The sequence below is a fragment of the Ovis aries genome, chromosome 25 (assembly GCF_016772045.2).
Source record: "Ovis aries strain OAR_USU_Benz2616 breed Rambouillet chromosome 25, ARS-UI_Ramb_v3.0, whole genome shotgun sequence".
NCBI classification, from domain to species: Eukaryota; Metazoa; Chordata; class Mammalia; order Artiodactyla; family Bovidae; genus Ovis; species Ovis aries.
Window position 1 is genome coordinate 44,004,041 of NC_056078.1, and position 21,960 is coordinate 44,026,000.

The window sequence follows — 21,960 nt, forward strand, 5'->3', positions numbered from 1 at the left end:
GTTCTATTTAAGGACGGAGATAAGAAAGTACATGTTAAGTGACAAATTAATATCACCGTAGCACCAACCATGAGGTTTCAGCGTAATGCTTATCGGTGACAGTTGTGAGGAGGAGTAAGGGGACTAAGCTCAGACCCTGCAGGACAGGGTGGACAGGGAGTAGCTCAGAGGAAGCCCACCAAGGACAGTTTCATGATTTAGGGAAAGGGCACTCCCAAGGCACAGAGGCTGTGAGGTAAAAGGCCAGAGAAAGCAGTCAGGAGCATGGTGCATAGGACCCAGGGCATATTGACTCCCTGGAGCATTGTCTGTGCAGCAAGGAAACCTGGGATTGTCTCAGCAGCAACACTGTGGTCATCTAAGAGGACTTAGATGCTCTTAGTGGAGAGACAGTAGAAGCAGGGGACTGCACGAGGGAGGAATGGCTGGCAATGGCAAGATGGAAGAACTTTCCACCTGAGCTCCCGGGTGCGGGGGAGCTGGGGTGAGCAGGCGTCATTTGTGAAGCTCCTCCAAGTCAGACACAGAGAGGCCCACGTGTCAAAGAACACGTTGTCAACAAAGCCATGAGCCCCACTTTAGATGCGACGGAGGTGAGGCTTTGCCGGAGCTGTGGGCTCAAACCGGGCTGCACTGTTGCCTCTCGGCAGCCAGTGCTTGTTCTGGCAGCTGCCACCTCCTTCCGGGGTCTTTCGGCAGTAGCGGACAGGTATAATTGGGGCCTGTGTGGGTGGTGGGCTTGGCCTTCCTCCTCCCAGGTGCTTCTGATCCTGGCACTACCCTAAGCAGGTGGGTATGGTCCCCACGAAAGCAGATCCCAGGAGGAAAGTTCAAGGGTCACATCACTATGCTCAGCCTCCCCCTTTCCGAGAAAAACTTCTCACATGCCAGGCACAGGAGGGGACACACAGGGCAGTACCTTTCCTTGGGTTTCAGGGCACTGCCACCCTGCAGCCTCAGAACAGACCTTTAACGGCAGCACTTTTAAAATGCTGAGTCCTAGCAGGGGCTCGACCTGGGCAGGTGCATGTTGCCTGCGGAGAGCACAGTGCCCTCTTGTGCTGATGGGGGGTTGGCCAGGCTTCGACGTCCTGAGAAAAAAGAGCCCTTTCCTAGTGAGTCCTTAGGTGCAGCCCATCCCGCAGCCCCACCCTTCACAGCCAACCTCCAACCCTCATGCAGGGTAGGCAAAGAGCTTCCACTTCCAAGCTTGAGAACTTCCAGAAGATTCCTAGTCCCAAGGAAATGATATAGCTGTTTCCAGAATGTAAATGCTCAGGAAGCTCATCCACAGAAAAGGCACCTGCCTGACCCTCCCACAAACACCACATCTGACCTCTAATTTCCCGTCCACAAGCTCTGAGGTTTTCCCACACATCGCCGCCTCCTCCAGGATTCACTCCATTCCCCAGAGCTCATCTCCACCAAAATCAGAGTTTCTCTCAAGCCGACACAGGCATTTTGCCAGGAATTCACTCATTCATTCACCTACTCCCAAAGGACATGTTCCATTTGCACTGAACACCACAGAGGGAGCTGACACGTGAAACAATTGACTCAGCTCCTGCCTCATACATGAAGCTGACCCCATGCACCTTCCAGGACACTGCCCTCCCTCTGCTCAGCAGCAGATCCGCCCCAGCCGGGGGCCAAGCTTGTGGACCTTTGTCTCAGGGAGTCTCTCCAGGGCCCCATCTCTGCTTAGGAAGCGCTATGCAGTCTTGGATCATTTAGCCTCCAAGAGTATCTTTCAGGTAAAATTGTCATGTCTTCTAGTAAGTGCCTGGGATTTAAGGTGCCTTTGAAGGCCCTCCTGATTTGGGGTGCTAGAGACTCATCAGATGTAAGCTGATATGTTCCACTGTTTATGTTATATAGGCTGCTCCTCATTATTACTGAGTTCCGTTGGACTATTGTAATATTTACTTTGCCTTAGAAATTAAATCTGCTTAGTCCTGCTGGCAAGTACTATGGGGAAGAAAGAGGACTGCGGGTCCTTAGCCAGCACATACTGCGCCCATTGGCTTCATGATCGAAATGTGGTTTGGGTGGGTCTCAACAAGGCAGGCTGTGCAGCCTGGAGAAAGCTGAGGGCCCGCAGGCGCGTCTGTGTTGGGCCCGCAGGCGCGTCTGTGTTGGGCCCGCAGGCGCGTCTGTGTTGAACCGTGGAGCTTGGGCTCGTGGAGATCTTCTCTGACAACCAATCTTAAGCAGTCCCTTCACCTCGACCACTTTAGGTCATGTCATCTACTTTCTTTAGAGAAATTATCACGAACTGAGATTGTTTTATTTGCCCACGAGTTTGCAGTCTCTCTCAATTACAAGGTGGGCTACCCAAGGTGAATCACCAGAGCAATAATATAATAGTGTGCCTGGGGCAGAGGGGCCTTGAGGCACCGTTATGGAAATGAATAGACCCACCTTTACCCTCAGTGTCATTTGTCACTTTGGACCCAGGCTGCTGCTCTCGAGGGGCGCCGGCACGTTTCTGAAACACAGTGCTGTGAAGAGGAGAGGTGAGCTCAGTCTAGAGTCAGCCGCATATGGATTTTAAGATGGCTTCTGAGCAGTGGGAGAAAATTTCCCTCTTCAAAACAATACTGGGTGACTAAAACTCTTCTCAGCTGAGGGTTCTAGGTACAAAGCCTTCCCTGTTCTGGTGTAGTTTAGAAGTTACAGATGTCTATTTGTTACCAGCTGCACCTTGGTACCTCATCACTCTGAAAGAGGTAGGCAAACCCACACACAATGCTGGCATCCTGCGGAGCCGTGGGCCACCAGAACCAGTGATGCCAGCTGGCCCGACTCCAGCACCGTCACTCTCGTGACCTGGGGGACATTATCTAAGCTCTGTAGAAATGAATCTCTCATCTGAAACTCTGAGGAATATTAGCCTACTTCATAAGATCGTTTAAATGGCTGAATAAGGCAAGCCGTGCAAAACGCCGAGCATGCAGTGAGCGCTCAGTAAGGACCAGCTCTCCCTCTTTCTTCTCCTTCTTCCCCTTACTCTCTGCTTTTTCTCCCCCCTCCTTTCTCGTCCATCCTCCTGTTCCTCCCCCTTCTTAATGATAGTCTGAATAATTAATACACATCCTCCTACAATATAGGAAAGCCACAGTGTATGAGCCAAGAAGTGGTGTGCATAGGAGATGAGATAGTTTTTATATTAGCTCATCCATTTGAGCCACCTGGTACTCATAGGCCAGGCTTCCTTCCTAAAATGTGGGTACCAGGACTAAAGCATCTGCTGTGTGCTGAGTTGCTTCAGTTGTGTCCAGCTCTTTGCAACCCCATGGACTATAGTCCATCAGACTCCTCTGTCCATGAGATTCTCCAGGCAAGAATACTGGAGTGGGTGGCTGTGCCCTCCTTCAGGGATCTTTCTGATCCAAGGGTCAATATCCAGAACAGGAGAGACTACAGCATCACCCACTCGCCCAGGACCTACACCAGTTTTCCTGTAGAGTAACCCCAAATAGCATGCATGGGGGCATGTCTCAAGATCACTGGTTGACTCATACTGAGCCTCTTGAAAACCTATGTAATAATATGAATTATTCTAAAATAAAGAATAGAGATCAAGGCTGCAGAGGTCATGTTGCGCTAGCAAACCACCTCCATGACAAGGGGAAGGTCAAAAGCAGTTCCTATGGCAAATATTTGCCTGGTTTGTGCTCTTACCTCAAATCTTGCTTTGTTTATCTGGAGATCACGGAGCCTTTCAAGTTCCCATTTGACAAGCGGCTGGAGGCCTGGGCGGGCGACCACACAGCTTGGCAGATGTTAGGAAACTGGTCTGAGACACATTAGTTAGAGTGTCTGAGTAGATTCCCCAGAGCCAGGGTCTGGGAGGGAAGCAGCAAACTGCTTTTGAGACAGCTTGCCTTCTCTGCCCAGTCCCCAGTGCACAGCCCGCCATTGCCCACTGTGGCTGCCGTCTCCATGTGAGGCTCAAGTCATTGACCAGCTGTAGGACAGCAAGGCCTAGAACTATTTTGCTGGTAAGTGGGCACAGTTTCATAGTCAGCATCAATATTTTGTTCTGAAAATGCTATATTGCTCTATTTGTTCCCAGCAATATTTTGCAATATTTCTGGCTGGGATGAGAATGTAGCATTGGCCACATTTGCTGTGTGTTTTAATTCAAGGTCTGAGTGTTACCTCCGTACTGTAGGAGAGGATGCCCATAGCCTGTAGAACTACTGTAAATCTGAAAAGTACCACAGTTTTGTCTGGTGGAAGTGAGATCTCATGACAGTTGAACTCTTCCCAGAGCACCTTTCTAAGGGACATGGGGAATATGAAGAGAAGGAGGGAAGGGAAAGGTGCTGGTTTCTCAGTCGTGTCTGACTCTTTGCAGCCCCATAGACTCTAGCCCACCAGGCTCCTCTGGCCATGGAATTGTCCAGGCGAGAATACTGAAGTGGGTTGCCATTTCCTTCTCCAGGGGATCTTCCAGACGCAGGGATTGAACCTGGGTCTCAATCCTGCCTGCATTGCAGGCAGATTCTTTACCGTTAGAGCTGCCACAATCTGACTCTTCACAGAGAAGTGTTTCTAAGGAATATGGGGAATATGAAGAGAAGGAGGGAAGTAGCAACTTGACCCTGACCAACGTGAAGTTCAGTTTCCTTGTTTGTAATCTGGAGATAGTAACATAGATGAGATAGAAAGGATTCCAAGGGAGCTTACCAGCCCAGTAGAACCCAGGACTACCAGCGAAGATAAGAACAGTGAGTTAGGCTTCCGGGCAAGAATAGCCCCGAGGGAACAGGTGTCTGGATGGAGCGCCCTCTAGCGATATGCCTGCGGGTGGTGATCGGTCTCCAGCTGGGATGACAGAGTCCGGCCCTTCCTTGACTGCAGGTGTTGTACGTGACAAAGCAGAGTCAAAGCCAAGTGAGACCAGGCCGAACTTAGACCAGCACCAAACCCTGAGCCTGGAAGAAGAGCTGCTCCCAGTCTGGCCCTCTGCCGCACGCACACATAAGGGCCCCTTGCGGGTCTCAAGCCTCTCCACCCTCAACAAAGAAGAGTAAGGCCCTACGGGAGTGAGAGCTCTCCCCCAGCAGTTGCTGGAGTGACGAGTGATAAGGGATAAGCCTCCAGCAGCTGCAGTTACAGTTTGGAATTAATTTTCTTTTCTTTTTTAAAAAATCCATTTAAATCTGTGTAGGGGTAACCATCATGGAAGTCAAATAAGCCATCGCTGGCTAATATTGCTCATTAAATCCTTTGCATTTATTTCTGTGTTTTTATGTATCTTTACGCCACCGTTCAGAAAAATGAGACTGAGGCTGTTAGGCTGTCAAAATAAATTTGGTTCAGTTTGTAATGTGCTCACAAATTTTTTGGACTTTAATATTTTCTAATTTCAATCAGAACGTGCCACAACACAAATGAAGTCTGGGCATTTGTGTCTTTTGTGATGAAAATGCTATGATTGGCATGTAATCGTATTTAGCATCATTTCTTCCCTCTTTTTAATCAATGTTCACTCTTCGGTGAGCCCCAGCCAGGCATGACTGTGTAGTATTTTAGACACTTGAGATTTTATTAATAGATGTGTTTTTGCTGAAAATGTCCTAATCGTTTTGACTTACTCCCCCTCCTTCCGCGTGTCCCTTAGTATCATCCTCGTAAATAAATTACGCACAGAAACAGCGGGAGTTTTGTTTTCTTTATTCACACCTTTGGCCTCCCTGGGGGCTCAGAGGGTAAGGAGTCTGCCTGCAACGCGGGAGACCCGGGTTTGATCCCTGGGTTGGGAAGGTCCCCTGGAGAAGGAAATGGCGACCCACTGCAGTATTCTTGCCTGGAAATTCCCATGGACGGAGGAGCCTGGCGGGCTACAAATTCATGGGGTTGCAAAGAGTTGGACACGACTGAGTGACTTCACTTCTTCACTTTGTTTCCAGACCTCCAGGAAAGGAATATGTTCCAGGAAAAGTATATATAACACTTCGGCGCTAGGCATTGTAAGAAACACTTTTAGGTATTAAACTCTTCGAATTTTCATAACATTGAAGTAGGTTCTTTTATCTTTCCAATTTTACAGATGATAAAACAGACAATGAAGTTAAGTAACTTGTCCAAGTTTGCAAATTCTAAATGACTGTAACAAGCCCCAGGGCCAGAGTCAAGTTCCTGAATACTTATACCATTGCAAATTAGGGAAATTTTTAGCCACTCTTTCTTCAAATATTTTTTCTGGCCCTTTTTCTCTTACTGGGACCCCCATAATGGAAATGTTATTATGCTTGATGTTGTTCCAGAAGTTCCTCACGGCATCTCCACTCTTAAAGAGTCTTCTTTCATTTGCTCCTGTCTGGGTGAGTTCTCTTGTTCAGTCTTCCAGCTCTCTGATTAATTCTGCTGCCTCCTCCAGCCTGCTGTTGAACCTCTCTAGTGTATTTTGCATTTCAGTTGTAACTTCTTTTGGGTACTCTAAAAAATATTTTCCATTATTCTCTTGTGTTCAGTGAGTATTTGCAACCATTACTTTGAACTCTTTATCAGGCAGATTCTTTTTTTTAAATTTTTAATATAAATTTATTTATTTTAATTGGAGGCTAATTACTTTACAATATTGTATTGGTTTTTCCATACATTGACGTGAATCCGCCACAGGTGTACACCTGTTCCCCATCCTGAACCCCCTTCCCACTTCCCTCCCCATCCCACCCCTCTGGGTCATCCCAGTGCTCCAGCCCCGAGCACCCTGTCTCACGCATCGGACCTGGACTGGCAATCTGTTTCACATATGATAATATGTATGTTTCAATGCCATTCTCCCACACGCAGATTCGAATCTCTGTTTCATTTTTTTTTTTAAGTTTTGTCTTGTCATATCTATTGGAACATAATTTTCTCTTCCTCATTTTGCCTAATTTTCTGTATTTTTTTTCTTAGATATTAAGTAAATCAGCTATCTCTCCCAATCTTGAAAGTGTTATCATATTTAGGAGATATTCTGTGCAGCTCAGAGGCACCGTCCCACCTGGGCACGAAGTCAGGCGCTCCTGTGTGGGCTGAGCGGGCTGTGTGGACTCTCCTGTTGTGACGCGGCTGCGGCTTTCAGCTGCAGCATGCTAGAGGCTGGGGTTCTCTCTCCGCCAGTGGAGAGATATGGAGCCACGCCCAGCCAAGCTGCAAGGACAAGCTGAGCTCTTAGCAGTGCATACCTTCTGACACTAACACGTTAGAAAGGAGTTTAAAAAATGGCACCTGCCAGCAGGGCATTAGCAAAGTAATGACTCTCACCAGTGTCTCAGTCCCCAGAGGGGATCCCCAATTGTCCTGCCTCGACTGCAGCTCTGTCAAGATTAGTAAGGGGTCCCCTTCACCCATGGTCTGGTCCTTTTTATTCCAGTGTTTTTTGTACTGGTTTTCAGGTTGATGAGTTGGTATGTGGGTCCTCTAAGAGTGGCCATGCCTGGTGATTTTTTCCCTCTGACTCCTTCCAAGATTTTTTCTTTATCCTTGATTTTTTGTAGTTTGAAAATGGTGTCCCTTGGTGGAATTTTCGTTTGCTCATTTGTTTGCTTGTTTCCTTCATCACTTATCCTGCTCGGTGTTTTCTGAGGTTCCTGAAGCTGTGGTTTGGTGTCTGACATTAATTTGGGGGAAATCTCATTCGTTATTGTTTCCAGCATGCTCTCTATTCCTTTATCTCTTCCTTCTCCTCGGATATTCCCCTTACACATGTATTCTGCCTTTTGCAGTTGCTGCGCCGTTCTTGGATATGCTATTCTTTTTACTTTAGCTTTTATCCTCTTTGCATTTGGTTTCGAAAAGTTCTATTGATATTCCCTCTAGCACAGAGATTCTTTCTTCAGTCATGGCTGGTCTACTAATAATCCTGTCAAAGGCGATCTTCATTTGGGTTACAGTGATTTTGATCTCTAGCATTTCCTTTTGGTTCTTTCTTGGGATTTCCACCTTGCTGCTTGCATCTAGTCACGCTTGCTGTCTACCGAGCCATTAGAGTCCTCAGCATAGTAATCTTGGTTGCTTTAAATTTCTGATCTGATCAGTGTCTCCGCCAAGTCTGGCTCTCTTGCTGGGGAAGGGGAGGCCTTCTATAGCCCTGGCACTGAGGCCTTTGTGTTTAGTGAGCCTGCGCCTCCGTGAACTTCACAAGGCTTCTCGGTTCTATATCCTGGTTGAGATAGGATGACTGGAGTGGGCTGGAGCTGGGTATTCACCTTCTCCAGGCCAGTTAATTCTTGATAATACCCCAGCAGGTTAAGCTCTGGTTAACTAATCTCCCTGGAGGTGAACGTGAAAGTCGCTCAGTCCTGTCCGACTCTTTGCAACTGTATAGTCCATGGAATTCTCCAGGCCAGAATTCTGGAGTGGGTAGTCTTTCCCTTCTCCAGGGGATCTTCCCAACCCAGGGGTCAGACCCAGGTCTCCTGCACTGCAGGCAGATTCTTTACCAGCTGAGGCACAAGAGAAGCCCCAGAATAGTGGGGTGGGTAGCCTATCTCTTCTCCAGTGGGTCTTTCTGACCCAGGAATCGAACCAGGGTCTCCTGCATTGCAGGTGGATTCTTTACCAACTGAGCTATCAGGGAAGCTTCCTCCCTGGAGGTGATGCTTTATTAAAAGAACAAAGTGCTCTGGTATATTCCCAAAATGGCTCATTTTCCCCTTTCCTCTGCCAGAAGCATGAGATTTTTCTCTGATTTACGGTGGGAACTTGGGCAAGCTCCTGGAGGTAAATCTCACAATGTTATGGGAGTCCTCCTATGTCTGGGTACTCCAGGAGTTTTTTTAGCTTGCAGGCTTGTCTGCACTGAGCCTGTAGCAATTCATCAACTACAGTTAGATTTTCCTAGCCCACCACTAGTTCCCAAGGCTGCTGCCTCTTGCGAGTCTCGGCTTTGGTCGGCTGTGCCTCTATATCAGGCTGTTTGTCTCTCCAGCCCTAGGAGCAGTGATTTGCCCCGTGTCCTTGACTCTTTTATGGATCAAGAAGAGTTGTTGATTTTTCAGTTTATTTAGCTTCCCCTCCCTTCCCATTATTGCTTTGGCAAATACTTCGAGGGAAACCCACCGAGTGTTGAGCTTATTCGATGTGGTTTACCTCTCTCAGGCATTTTTGCCACTTAATTCATAGCCATGCTGGTATCTATTCAATGTTCTCAATAACTGTTTATTTTGCATTATATCTGGATTTTAAAATTTTTCTTGGCAGAAGTGTTGGTCTACTTCAAGCTACTCTATTTTGGTCAGACCTCGAAACCCCTTCACATTTTTACTTTATGAGAGACAGGCTAACACATAGCCACAGCTCTAGAAATAGGGAGGTCTGTGACCCATTTTTGGCTCTGTTATTCACTAATTTTGAGAACTGGAACCTGTTTCTTAACCTCTTAGTGACCAAATTTACAAAGTCATGATTTTCTTTAACGGAGCTTACTTTTTAATGGAGGAAAATAATTAATAAGAATAAAATATAATTAATGGTGTAAAAAAGTATAATTATATATCATTCAGTTCAGTTCAGTTCAGTCACCCAGTTGTGTCCGACTCTTTGCGACCCCATGAATCGCAGCACGCAAGGCCTCCCTGTCCATCACCATCTCCCGGAGTTCACTCAGACTCATGTCCAGAGTCCACGATGCCATCCAGCCATCTCATCCTCTGTCGTCCCCTTCTCCTCCTGTGCCCAATCCCTCCCAGCATCAGAGTCTTTTCCAATGAGTCAACTCTTCGCATGAGGTGGCCAAAGTACTGGAGTTTCAGCTTTAGCATCATTCCTTCCAAAGAAATCCTAGGATTGATCTCCTTCAGAATGGACTGGTTGGATCTCCTTGCAGTCCAAGGGACTCTCAAGAGTCTCCTCCAACACCACAGTTCAAAAGCATCAATTCTTCAGCGCTCAGCCTTCTTCACAGTCCAACTCTCACATCCATACACGACCACAGGAAAAACCATAGCCTTGACTAGACGGACCTTAGTTGGCAAAGTAATGTCTCTGCTTTTTAATATACTATCTAGGTTGCTCATAACTTTCTTCCAAGGAGTAAGCGTCTTTTAATTTCATGGCTGGAATCACCATCTGCAGTGATTTTGGAGCCCAAGAAAATAAAGTCTGCCACTGTTTCCACTGTTTCCCCATCTATTTCCCATGAAGTGATGGGACCGGATGCCATGATCTTAGTTTTCTGAATGTTGAGCTTTTAGCCAACTTTTTCATTCTCCTCTTTCACTTTCATCAAGAGGCTTTTTAGTTCTTCACTTTCTGCCATGAGGGTGGTGTCATCTGCATATCTGAGGTTATTGATATTTCTCCTGGCCCTATAAATATTAGTTGATGATATGGGACTGGATAGCATCCTTTATGGAAACAGGATAAAGGAGCAAAGATATTCCAAAATAAAGTTCTGAGTAATTATATCAACATTTTAAAATTGGGTAGAGAAAGAAATTTGAGAATAAATAGTAGGTGAAAAATTGTGGGTATGTTTCATCACAAAAGATGGGCGAGGAATGTTGCGAGCATAAGAGGCAGACAGCGCTGTCGAACACTGCTGTGGTGTAAAGTAGGATGAGGGCAAAACCCCGGTCACTGTATTTGATATGTGAAAATTGTCGGAAACTTTACCAAGAGCTATTTCAATAGATTTTTGTAGACAAAACCAGAGAGAGATGAGCTGGAAAATAAAGCAGAGGTTTAAACAAGATGGACAGCCTGTTTAGACAACTTTGTCAAGAAGTTTAGTTTGAAGAGAAGGCAGGTCGTGGAGTTACACTTATAAAATCTCGGTAGAGGGCTTTTTAAGATCCACCCCTTTTCATCTCATGTAGAACTCAGCCTTGGTACTGGTTTGTCTCTCTCTCATCTTTCTCAACAAGCCCTTGTTTTTTTTTTTTTTGCCCATTCACAAGGCTTTTCTTTCTCCTTTCCTTTGCTTCGTGGTACAACCAATAGTTAGCCTTTCATTTCTAACTAAGGGTGAGTTCTCTTTTGTATTTTTAATTACTGTTTCAGATTATGGTTACATTAGATAAATTAGTTGGTAGTTAGTACCTTGTATTTATTTAAGCTTTTCAAAATAGCACAGTCATTTGTCCTAAAACTAACTATTAAATTGCAGAGTTCCTATAGCAGGTTTAAAAGATAGATTGCAGCCAAGTATAGGGTAGAGTAGAAAATTCACAGGATTCTGAGCCAGAAAACTCTGAGTTCATGTCCAACTGCTGTATGTCAGCTTCAGCAATTGATTAGTCTTAATTTTATAGATTTTATATAGAGAGATATATATAGATTTATCCATATAGAGAGATTATAAGCAAACTCTCTCTCTCTCTATGTAAAATACATAATCTAAACGCATCCATAACCCTTCACTCTTTCTTTATGCACCTATATGTATACATGTGCATACCTATGCGTAAGTCTGCAGTCTATAACTTCTCCTCAGAGACCTCGTGGGATGCCTTGATGAGATGCTTGAATACTTGCCATACAGAAAGCAGTAGTCCCTGTTTCCTTTTCCCTCAGCTCTCCATTCTTTTAAATAACCAGCAACACAGCTTTTAAGAAGGTGTATCCATCTTTTTCCTTTTCCAAGTTTCTCTTGTTATTGACATTATCCCTTGCTATTGTCTTTCCCATCTCCTAGGTATCATTCATTTTAGTAAAATCAATTTGAAAACTTTACTTTGCAACATCTTGGGTCACAGACTAGACTATTTTTGACACTCATTCTCTCCTTTCATTTCACAGGCTATTTATCGAGCCGTAGTTCCACAACCTGTTCCTTTACCAATACTGCTAAAATTATGTCAAGAAACATTTAATAGAACCAGCTTTCCTTCCCCACACTCACCTAATTCCTACTTCTCTCCCCTAATTTCCATCCAAACTCTGCCAAGTCTCTCTGTATTTTCATACTATGGTCTGAATCCCTTGCTGCTTGGTCTTCACTTTTCAGAATTAGAATAGTCTGCCTTCTCTCAAGTCCTGTCCTCAGGGCTGGCTACATAACTTGCGGGGCTGGGAAAAAATAAAAATAGGGGCCCCTTATTCAGAAAACAGGAAAAGGAGTACAGTTAAAAATGAAAAACTGTAAAATAGTTCATTACTTATAAAATGCAACAAGGCAGTAGTGACATTATTTAATTACAGTATGACATAGTATAACATAACCTAAAAAGAACAGGGATTCCTGCAGGCAAGGCCTCCGTGCTCTCCTGAAGCCTTCACCACTATCACCAGCATTGTTGCTTTTCATACAGCCATCACCACCAATCTGGGCCCAGGTCCCCAGAAATAGCAGCCCCTTTAGGGCCCCGAGTGTCCCGCATGCCCCAGGCACACGCCCGTGCTGGGCAGCCAAGCCGAGGCTGGGCAGCTGTGTGTGCGCGTGGCACTGCTGGGCGCATTTACCCTGCTCCCGCACGCGCCCAGGGCACATCCGGCTTCACCACAAGGTGCGGTCCAAAGGTGAAACTCTTGGGAAGTTTGAGATGGCCACAGAAGAACATCAACCGAATGTGGGGCCCTGCTAAGAAGGAGGCCAGGTGATGCGACTGCGTGTATGTCCATGAAGCTGGCCCTGCCTGGGGCATCTGTTCCTCTGCTGCGGGCTCCCATGAGACTGGGGGAGAGTCTAGTGAAGACTGAACGGGAGGCTCGCCAGCTGGCTTAGGCCCACGGGAACGTCTCTCTAAAACATCAGCCTCCAGCGAGACGAAGGCGACCGATGATGGCTGGGTTCTTTCTGGTTCCCCCAGCTCTGTATTCTACAGGGAGTCCATCCAGTCAGGGGTTTCTAAAAAAAAAAAAAAGAAAAAAAAAAAGGTGGAATCTCGCAGGACTTTGTCTGGGCTCAGGGGACCACCCTGTCACTGTGAATACCCAGGGCTCGGTGTGTTCTCCACAGTCCCTGTCTGACTGACTATATTGCCAAATCCTCTCGCCTGTGAGTAATCAGCTAAGAGATCTGGTTCTGCCTGGAATGCAGATTCCTGGGGCTAATAACCGTGTGCGACAGCTCCTAGATCCCAGTGGGAAGGGCAATTCCTTCGCACCCTGCCAGATGGGGCGCAGGAGGGTTCATCCTGCAAGCCCGCACTGAAGGGTGTGGAGAGAAGAGGACGTGCTTTGGAGTCGCACTAACTCAGGATCCACCACTTAGGAATCATGACTTTGGCCAAAACGTTCAACTTCTTTCAGCCATGTTTCTTTTCCATTTGCAAGATGTGAATGATAATGTTTTCCTTTTGGCACCATATAAAGGTTAACTGTAATGCATGCAGGGATTCCTAGCAGAGAGGCTGGCACGTGGATGGGAACTGATAAATGGCAGCTGCTATTTTTTCATTCAAAGAAGTAAACAAGTGATCACAGGAATGTGAAGAATCACATTGTCTCATCTTCACACTCTATTTTTTTCCCTCACACATGGATGCTGAGTTCCATAATCTCCATATTGTAACTACTAAAAATATTTTGTCTGTTTTCTTTTCTTTGTAAGAAGTGAAGAGAATTTAAGAGACAAGGGTTACGAATTTAATTAATAATTAAATTATTAAATTTAATTAAGAATTAAAGAGACAAGGGTTCAAAAAGAAAGGAGAGCTCTTCCACTGAAAACCATGTGAGAAATAGAGGCTGAGGAGAAACCCTCCTTGGAGCCCAGTGTGATAGTGATCATGAGTAATGGTCCGAAGTTCTCTTGCCAAATGAGAAGTTGTTGGGGCACGCTGAAATATCAGAGAAAAGTATGAAATGGAAACTAGAAAGGATTATTCATTGCCCTGTCCGGTGACCGTCTGGTTTACTGCTACCTTTGAGCTATTTTAGAATTGTGAAAAACTGCTAAGAAGGCAAATGATTCTTGTGTATAGAAATACAGATTAACTGTGCTCAGTGGAATGCAATTATTGCCCAATCAATATGCCCATTTTGTATATAAGTTAATTTATCATCTCTTTCCTGCTTATGAATGAGCAGTACTTGAAGCTCACCTTTGAACCAACTGAAAGAAACATCTCACACACACTCGTTGCATTATTATTATTCAAACAGTACTGTAATTATAGAGGCTTCCCTACTGGCTCAGATGGTAAAGAATCTGCCTGCAATGCAGGAGACCCCGGTTCAATTCCTGGGTCAGGAAGATCCCCTGGAGGAGGGCATGGCAACCCACCCCAGTATTCTTGCCTGGAGAATCCCTGTGGACAGAGGGCTACAGTCCATGAGATCACAGAGAGTAAGAACACTTGTCAAGTACTAAATAAAAATACAATCTTGACAAGTGTCCCTTTTATATCTGCATGAGAGACATGGTTATAGCCTCAATAAAACGATCTTTGTACAGTTTGGGACCTCGTTCACTGGGATGCCCAGTAGACTCATCGGACAGAGGCAGGTAAAATGCCTCTGGGTTGCCCCAGGTTTGAATCCCATTCCCATCCAGTGGCTAGAGAGCATCCTCAATGCTTCTTGGAGACATGGAAGGATTTCTTGCCCAAGCATGAACGCAGAATGTCCGCCTTCCCCTCCTCTGCCCTTCCTGTCCTCTGGTGCCCTACTCGTGGGAGGAGCGAGAGGAGAGAGAAAAGGACGCCGTGCATCTCTCAGTTCACCTGGACCTTTGATGTCCACAGGAGCTAACTGAGGTCACTGCACACACATTCACGAGGAGACCCATGATACTCATTAAAGGCTGTTGGCACATCACTGGGGTGAGGTAGATGGAAGGTAGGTTAGTGATACTGAAGAACGCTTTCTTTGGAGAAGGTGTAAACCAGGCCCCCAGAGCCAAACACATGCCCCCACTGACTCCTCTTGAGGATATACAGGGGGCGGACTGCTCTCCATCACCGTTAATACTGAGCTCAGAGGGGAGAACAGGGCTATGTCCCCAGCCTTCCTCAGCAAGAGAATGGGGTCACAGGGGTGGGTGGCTGCTGTTCCCCTACTAAGAGATCCAGGGCCAGGGACTACTCCCTACTGATGTACTCAGGACCTAGCTACCTCCAAACCTTCATGTTGCACCTTTTTCGCCATATGAAGATTCTTGCCTCTTGCCTTCCCTGTAGAAAAAGTGGGAAATTTCTGGTCCTATTAGGTCTGTTTAACACAACCTCTCAGCTCCCAGGCTCACATACAACTATATAAAGTTCAAAACATGAGGGAACAGGGGTACAGACGGACTGAACCGGGCCCTAGGGTTTATTTCTCACTTGGACACGCTGTTGAATATTTGTGTAGCAGTTTTCCTATCATTTCCCCTCAACGGAAGTTAGTGAAAGATCTTAGCTATTTCACAACTAGGTTGCCTTAGAAGGTGGAGATGAAGGGGCCTTGGGTGGTGGGGGTGCTTATTAAGCGCATCTCACCTCCATCCAGCTGCCAGAGAACCCTCTGAAAGCCTAATCACACACCGAGTCCAGCTGGAAGCTGCCCTCTTCCTTCTCGGAGCCTGAGCCCCTGGCATGCTCTGAGCCTGGACCTCAATGTGGTGCAGACAGAGGACGCCTCTCTCCTTCATGTTCCTTTTGGAAGGAACAGATGCTCTTGCAAAGACCAAATCTTCTTGGTCATGAGAAGCAGAGCTCATTCTCCGCAGAAGGTATTAGTATAAGGCCTAATGGAGTTTCTGAGACTGGATGGACGCATTTCTTGGATTGAAATTTCCTGCACAGGAGAGGGCGGAGGGGGCTCTCTGGTAGCCCCTGAGGCACATGCCCAAGAGAGAGCCTGGGGCTGCCCCAGCATCTGTGCTGTCCCCCGGCAGGTCCTGGAGGGGCTCCAGATCCTTAGCGTGTGGGAGGAGGAGTCCTCGACCGCAGCTGTTGATTCTGGGGTCTCACAGTTTCCCTGGCCCGGCTCTGCCGTTTATGACTCTTTCTACTCCACGCCCAACTCAGATGCAAGCACCGGAGCCTGCATGAATGTGGCACTTATCTTTTCTTGGTTCAGGGGTGAACCAGCTACAGGAGTTTTCATGTGGGAGACCCAGAAGTCGGGAACAGCTTCCCTGGTGGCTCAGAGGTTAAAGGGTCTGCCTCCAATGCGGGAGAACTGGGTTCGATCCCTGGGTCGGGAAGATCCCCTGAAGAAGGAAATGGCAACCCACTCCAGTATTCTTGCCTGGAGAATCCCATGGATGGAGGAGCCTGGCAGGCTACAGTCCACGGGGCCGCAAAGAGCTGGACACGACTGAGCGACTTCACCTTCAAGTATCAAAAGACCCGGAAGTCACATGATTAACACCAGGCGTCGGGAAGGAAACCACAGAAAGGGAGAGAGAAGGCAGCAGCCGTGCTTATTCCACTGGAGCGCCCAGCCCCAGGCCCTGCTCTCACCCCAGCCTTTTCATCACAGCTCGCCCTATGGGCATCCATTGCCAGAGCTGACCCAGAACCGCAAGGCTGGCACAGGAACACCCCCAGTCAGTCACAAGCTCTAAGTTTTCCTCACTTCAGGGCGAGTCCAGTTAATCTGCACCATAAGCTAAGGGAACGGTGGTGATACCCTTGAATGGAGACTTGACGTCCTGCTGCGGAGGCTGCGATGGCCCCAGAGAACTCAGCGCACTGCTGGGGTCTCCTCAGTGGCTCTTCTGGGCAAGCTGCAGCCGCGCTTTCTCACTCACACTTAACTTCATTTTGTCAAGGTTAATGTTCATTTCCTTATTAGTTTATGCATTTACACTTAACATCGTATCCTGCCGTATATGTGCCTGGTGCCATTCTAAGCGGTTTGGAAAAGTTAACTCGGTAAATTTCCCTGTACCCACTTGACATAGGCGCTGTCCTTGTCCGTCCTTTAGGTCTGAGCAAACTGTAGCACCCACAGGTCGAAGGCCCTGCTGGACTGAGTACCCGGCACACAACTGGCTCCCACGGCCCGTGCTCTCCAGGGCCCTGCCAGCCCCTCGCTCTCTGCCCCCAGCCCCGCTCAGTGAGCCCTCGCTCATCCCTGCTCTCTGTATTCCCTCCACAAACCCTCCTTTCTCTGCCCAGACTGCCACTAACTCCTTTGATTTATTGTGTGGATGACAGGCCCTGTGTTCAAACTGGGGACCCCACTTTGAGCTGTTCTGACAGTTGATGGCTGGTGAGCTCACTGTCCAGAGAAAAGACAGATAAGTACTCAGCTGTCACCATCCCCTGAGGTACATTCAGCCCGTAGGGAGCCCACGGCACCCCCATCAGAATTAGATCAAGGGGTCCTTTGCCATCGCTGCGATTTTTTTTTTTTTTTTGCTATTGAGTTGTATCAGTTCTTTATGTATTTTGGATATTCACCCCTTATCAGAGATCTGGTTTGCAGACAGTCCTCCCTTTCCGGAAGGTGCCTTTCTGTTTCATCCATGGCCCCCTGTGCTGTGCAGAAGCCTTCTAGCCCCGTGCGGCCCCACTTGTTTATCATTGATTTTTCTTGAGCTGTAGGTGTCATATCAAAGAAACCATTGCTAAAACCCACGTCAGGGAGTTTTTCCCTTATGTTTTCTTCTGGGAGTTTTATGGTTTCAGGCCTGACGTTTAAGTTTTTAATTCATTTCGAGTTAATCTTTATGAGAAGATATTTTCCAAAGAAGATATTCAAATGGCCAACAGGTACATGAAAAGGTGCTTGACATTACTGATTATCAAGAAAAAAAAAGTCTAAACCATAATAAGATATCACCTCACACCTGTTAGAAGGGTTTTTATCAAAAAGATAAGAAAGAAATACTGGCGAGGATATGGAGAAGAGGGAATCCTGTGCACTGTCGGTGGAGTGAAAATTGGTGCAGCCCTTAGGAAAGCAGTATGGAGGCTCCTCAAAAGATTAAGAATAGAACCACCATCAGTTCAGTTCAGTTCAGTTCAGTTCAGTCACTCACTTGTGTCCGACTCTTTGCGACCCCATGAATCGCAGCACGCCAGGCCTCCCTGTCCATTACCAACTCCCGGAGTTCACTCAGACTCACGTCCATCGAGTCCGTGATGCCATCCAGCCATCTCATCCTCGGTCGTCCCCTTCTCCTCCTGCCCCCAATCCCTCCCAGCATCAGAGTCTTTTCCAATGAGTCAGCTCTTCGCATGAGGTGGCCAAAGTACTGGAGTTTCAGCTTTAGCATCAGTCCTTCCAAAGAAATCCCAGGGCTGATCTCCTTCAGAATGGACTGGTTGGACCACCATATGATCCAACAATTCCATTCTGGGTATATATCTGATGGAAATAAAATCAATATGTCAAAGAGATATCTGCAACCATACGTTCACGGCAGCATTATTTATAATAGCCAAGGCATGGGAACAATGTAAATATCCACTGTCAGATGAATGGATAAAGCCGTAAAAAGAAGGAGATCCTGCCACTTGCAACAACGCAGATGGGCCTCGAGGACGCTGTGTGAAGTGAAATAAGTCAGACACAGACACAAATACCACATGATCTCACTTGTATGTGGAGTTAAAAAAAAATTAAACTCATAGAAAAGAGATCTGGTTGGTGGTCACCAGAGGTGGGGGATGCAGTGTGGGAGAATCAGATGAAGATGGTCACAGGCACAAGCGTTCAGTTATAAGACACGTAAATACTGGAGACATAACTTGAAACACGATGGCTGTAGCTAACACTGTTGCATGGTGTATCCGGGCCTTCCCTGGTGGCTCGGTGGTGAGAAATCTGCCTGCAGTGCAAGAGGTACAGGTTTGAGTCTTGGGCTGGGAAGATCCCCTGAGAAGGAAATAGCAGCCCACTCTAATACTCTCGCCTGGGAAACGCCACGGACAGAGGCATGTGTCTATAGTCCATGGGGCCACGAAAGAGTCAGACACAACTTAGCAACTAAACAGCAACAATGGTGTATTTGAAAGTTGCTGAGAGAATAGATCCCAACAGGTCTCATCACAAGGGAAAAAACATATATACATATACACACACTTCCTGTAAATCTACGAGGTGATGGACATTAGCTAAATTATTGTGGCGGTCATTTTGCAGTATATATGTCATTATGTTACACACCTTAGATTCTTATACATAGAAGACCGTGTGTCAATCACATCTCAGTAAAACAGAGGAGGGGTGAGAAGTCACCACCACCACCAAGATGCCCCTTGCTCCAGACACAGGCATCCGTGGAAACTGCCGTCCAGGGGAAAGAGCTGCGCCTTGTTCCGGACACGGGCATCCGTGGAAGCTGCCGTCCAGGGGAAAGAGCTGCCCCTTGCTCCGGACACGGGCATCTGTATCTGTGGAAACTGCCATCCAGGGGAAAGAGCTGTATTACAATAGGCATCTACGATGACTCTGAATGTGAGCGCTGTTCTGTGCTCAACCTCCACCCAGATGTGGTGATGCCAGGAAAAGATGTGGGGTCAGAGAGGCTCATCTACACCCAGAAGGGCCCGCAAGACTTTTCCCTGGAGGCTGAGATCCGAAGGTGGAGTGGGAGTGATCAAGGACATTTATGGGGAGAGAGGCCCCAGCAGAGGAAGAGCAGGTGAGGAGAGGGTCAGGGCTCTGTCCGGGGCAACTTAACTATTCCCTCATCTTAACCACGACTGAGCACACAAGGGCTTGAAGAGACGATGGTCAATAAGCAGCCTTTTAATGTGAGTATGGCCAGGTGACGACTCTTCATGACAGAGTCCATAGGGCTCAGGGCCCAGGTTCCAATCCCTGGGCCACTAAAGGAGGATGTTTCTGGAGCTGGGCCTGAAACTGGAAGGAGAGGTCTATCTGTCTCCAAAATCATCAGGTTACTCTGCCTTCCGGTCTTTCAGGATGTGCTGGTTTCAAAAGTCAACACACTAGACTCTTTCAAGCTTTTAAAGCGATGTTAGCTATTTCCTGTCCCAAAGTGCTAACCACCACCATCCTTCACCACACGCTTACCATTCCTAAACACCTGGCTAGAATGACCTAGAGAACCCCCAAAGAGCTGTACCCTGGAACCTACCACCCTGGGTACCCCAGGAGCATCCCCCAGCAGTCAGAGGAAATCCTCTCTCAGGCTGACGGGGGCTTGTGCTGGGGGCACATGCAGGATTGCAGGGGAGAGGGGGGACGGCACAGCCCCTCCTGGGTAGCCACCTTCCTCCTTGGCCCCAGGACTCTGACTGGTCCTTTCAGGACCTGGGCATACAGTCTCGCGCGGCTCCCCTCTCCCCTCTGCTCACACCCCTTCTCTCTACGCTCACTTCATGCTAGTTCCTACGCCTGTGTGTCAGTCACTCAGGCGTGTCCGACTCTTTGCGACCCCATGGACTGTAGCCTGCCAGCCTTCTTGTGTCCATGGGATTCTCCAGGCAAGAATACTGGAGCGGGTTGCTGTGGGTTGCCATGCCCCTCTCCAGGGGATCTTCCTGACCCCAGGGATTGAACCCGGGTCTCATGCGTTGCAGGGGGACTCTCCATCATCTGAGTCACCAGGAAAGCCCTCGGCTCCCATGCCTTACAGAGCTCTGACGTTTTTCGCCTCCCATCACCGCTGACTCTCTCCTCTATCTCTCACAGGAGAGGGGAAGGTGGGTCAGCACACTCACCCCTCTCTTCACGGTGACTCTCTGCAGTGACGAGCGCGTGCAGGGAAGCGCTGGGAGGATTCTGACTCCAGCACAGATGACTATAGGGAAACACGAGAACCTGATTGTTCAAGCTCTTATTTCATATTGCCTGATTTTCAATTCAGAAAAAAATCTAGAGCTATAAAAGGCACACAAGATTACCTGCTAGACTCCTCCCAACCCCCATGTTTACAGATGAAGAGATAAAATTGAGACCAGAGAAAGGACCCCATCCCCCCACACTGCTCCATTACAGTCTGAATTGTGTCCCTCCCTCCAAAACTCATGTTGAAATCCTAACCCCCAGTACTTCAGATTGTAAAGACAGAGTCTTTACAGAGGCAGTTAAGTTAAAAAGAGTTCATGAGGGTGGACCCTAACCCAGTCCACCCGGCGCCCTCACGAGAAGGTGAAATTCGGACCCTGACGGCACAGGGGCAGAGCGTGTGAAGATGCGGGGAGAAAACGTCCTCCTACAAACCAAGGGGAGTAGCCTCAGAAGAGACTGAACTGCCACCGCCGTGATCTCAGACTTCCAGGAAAGTGAGAAAGTGAAGCTCTGCCGTCTACATCTCCCAGTCCCTGCCACGTTGTTGGGGCAGCCCCAGCTCACTAAGGCACGCCCCCATATTACTCAGCAGGGGGTGGCAGGTGGGGATGTCCCAGCTCTCTGCTCTGCCCGCTCAGAGGCTTCTCTGCCTACTCAGTCTCCTTCTCACTCTGATGAGTTTCTCTCCTCTTCCAGGGGGAGCACCTGGCATTTAGATAGATAGATACAGATACAGATGTAGCTATATGTTTGGATACTGAAAGCTGAGTGTGTAGTTATTCAGGGAAAGAAAAGGTGATTAGAACCAGTTGGAAGAGACCCTACGAAAAATTTGGGAAGTGTCTGGAGATCAGGGTTGGGCACCAGGCTAGAGAATCTGGTCTCCCAGGTAAGGATCTCCCACTTTATTGTATGAAAAAAGGACGCCCTGAAAGACTTTAGACAGCCAGTGACATGGTCGGATTCTCAGACGGTTTGCTCTGGCAAGAGAGCGCACCTGGATTGTTGGATGGGGATCAACTCAGGAAACCACAGGGGGCCCGCACCAGTGGCTGCTGAGGAGAACGCTGGTGTTCTGCAGGCCTGGACATATGCCACAGGAAGGAGAGCAAGCTTTAATGACTGCCTGTGGCCCTTCCGCTTCTCTGATGCCCCCAGAACTCCAAGGGGAGAGGTCTGAGGCAGGGCCAGTGTGTTTTGCAGCCACTCAGGGCAGGAGGGGGAGCCCAACCTTGGGGCTATTTAATAATGCTCAAATCTAAAACACAAAGCTGTTTGCAAAGTTTTAAGAGCATATGACCCAACAACCCTACTTAAGGGTGTTTACCCAAAGAAAATGGAGACAGGGCATTGAAAGGATACTGCACTGCTGCGTCT

The 21,960-nt window shown here is 47.6% G+C and overlaps 1 long non-coding RNA gene across 1 annotated transcript in view; it reads right to left on the bottom strand.

Annotated features, from left to right (window-relative positions):
* Nucleotides 1-18,803: 18,803 nt before the first annotated feature.
* The window catches only part of LOC121817988 (uncharacterized), a 30,035-nt gene continuing 26,878 nt past the window's right edge, over nucleotides 18,804-21,960 (bottom strand). Inside the window, exons 3-4 of the long non-coding RNA XR_006058093.2 lie at nucleotides 20,514-20,593; nucleotides 18,804-19,226 (exon numbers count right to left, since the gene is read on the bottom strand). This is a non-coding gene — a long non-coding RNA (uncharacterized LOC121817988). The remainder of the gene's footprint in view (nucleotides 19,227-20,513; nucleotides 20,594-21,960) is intronic.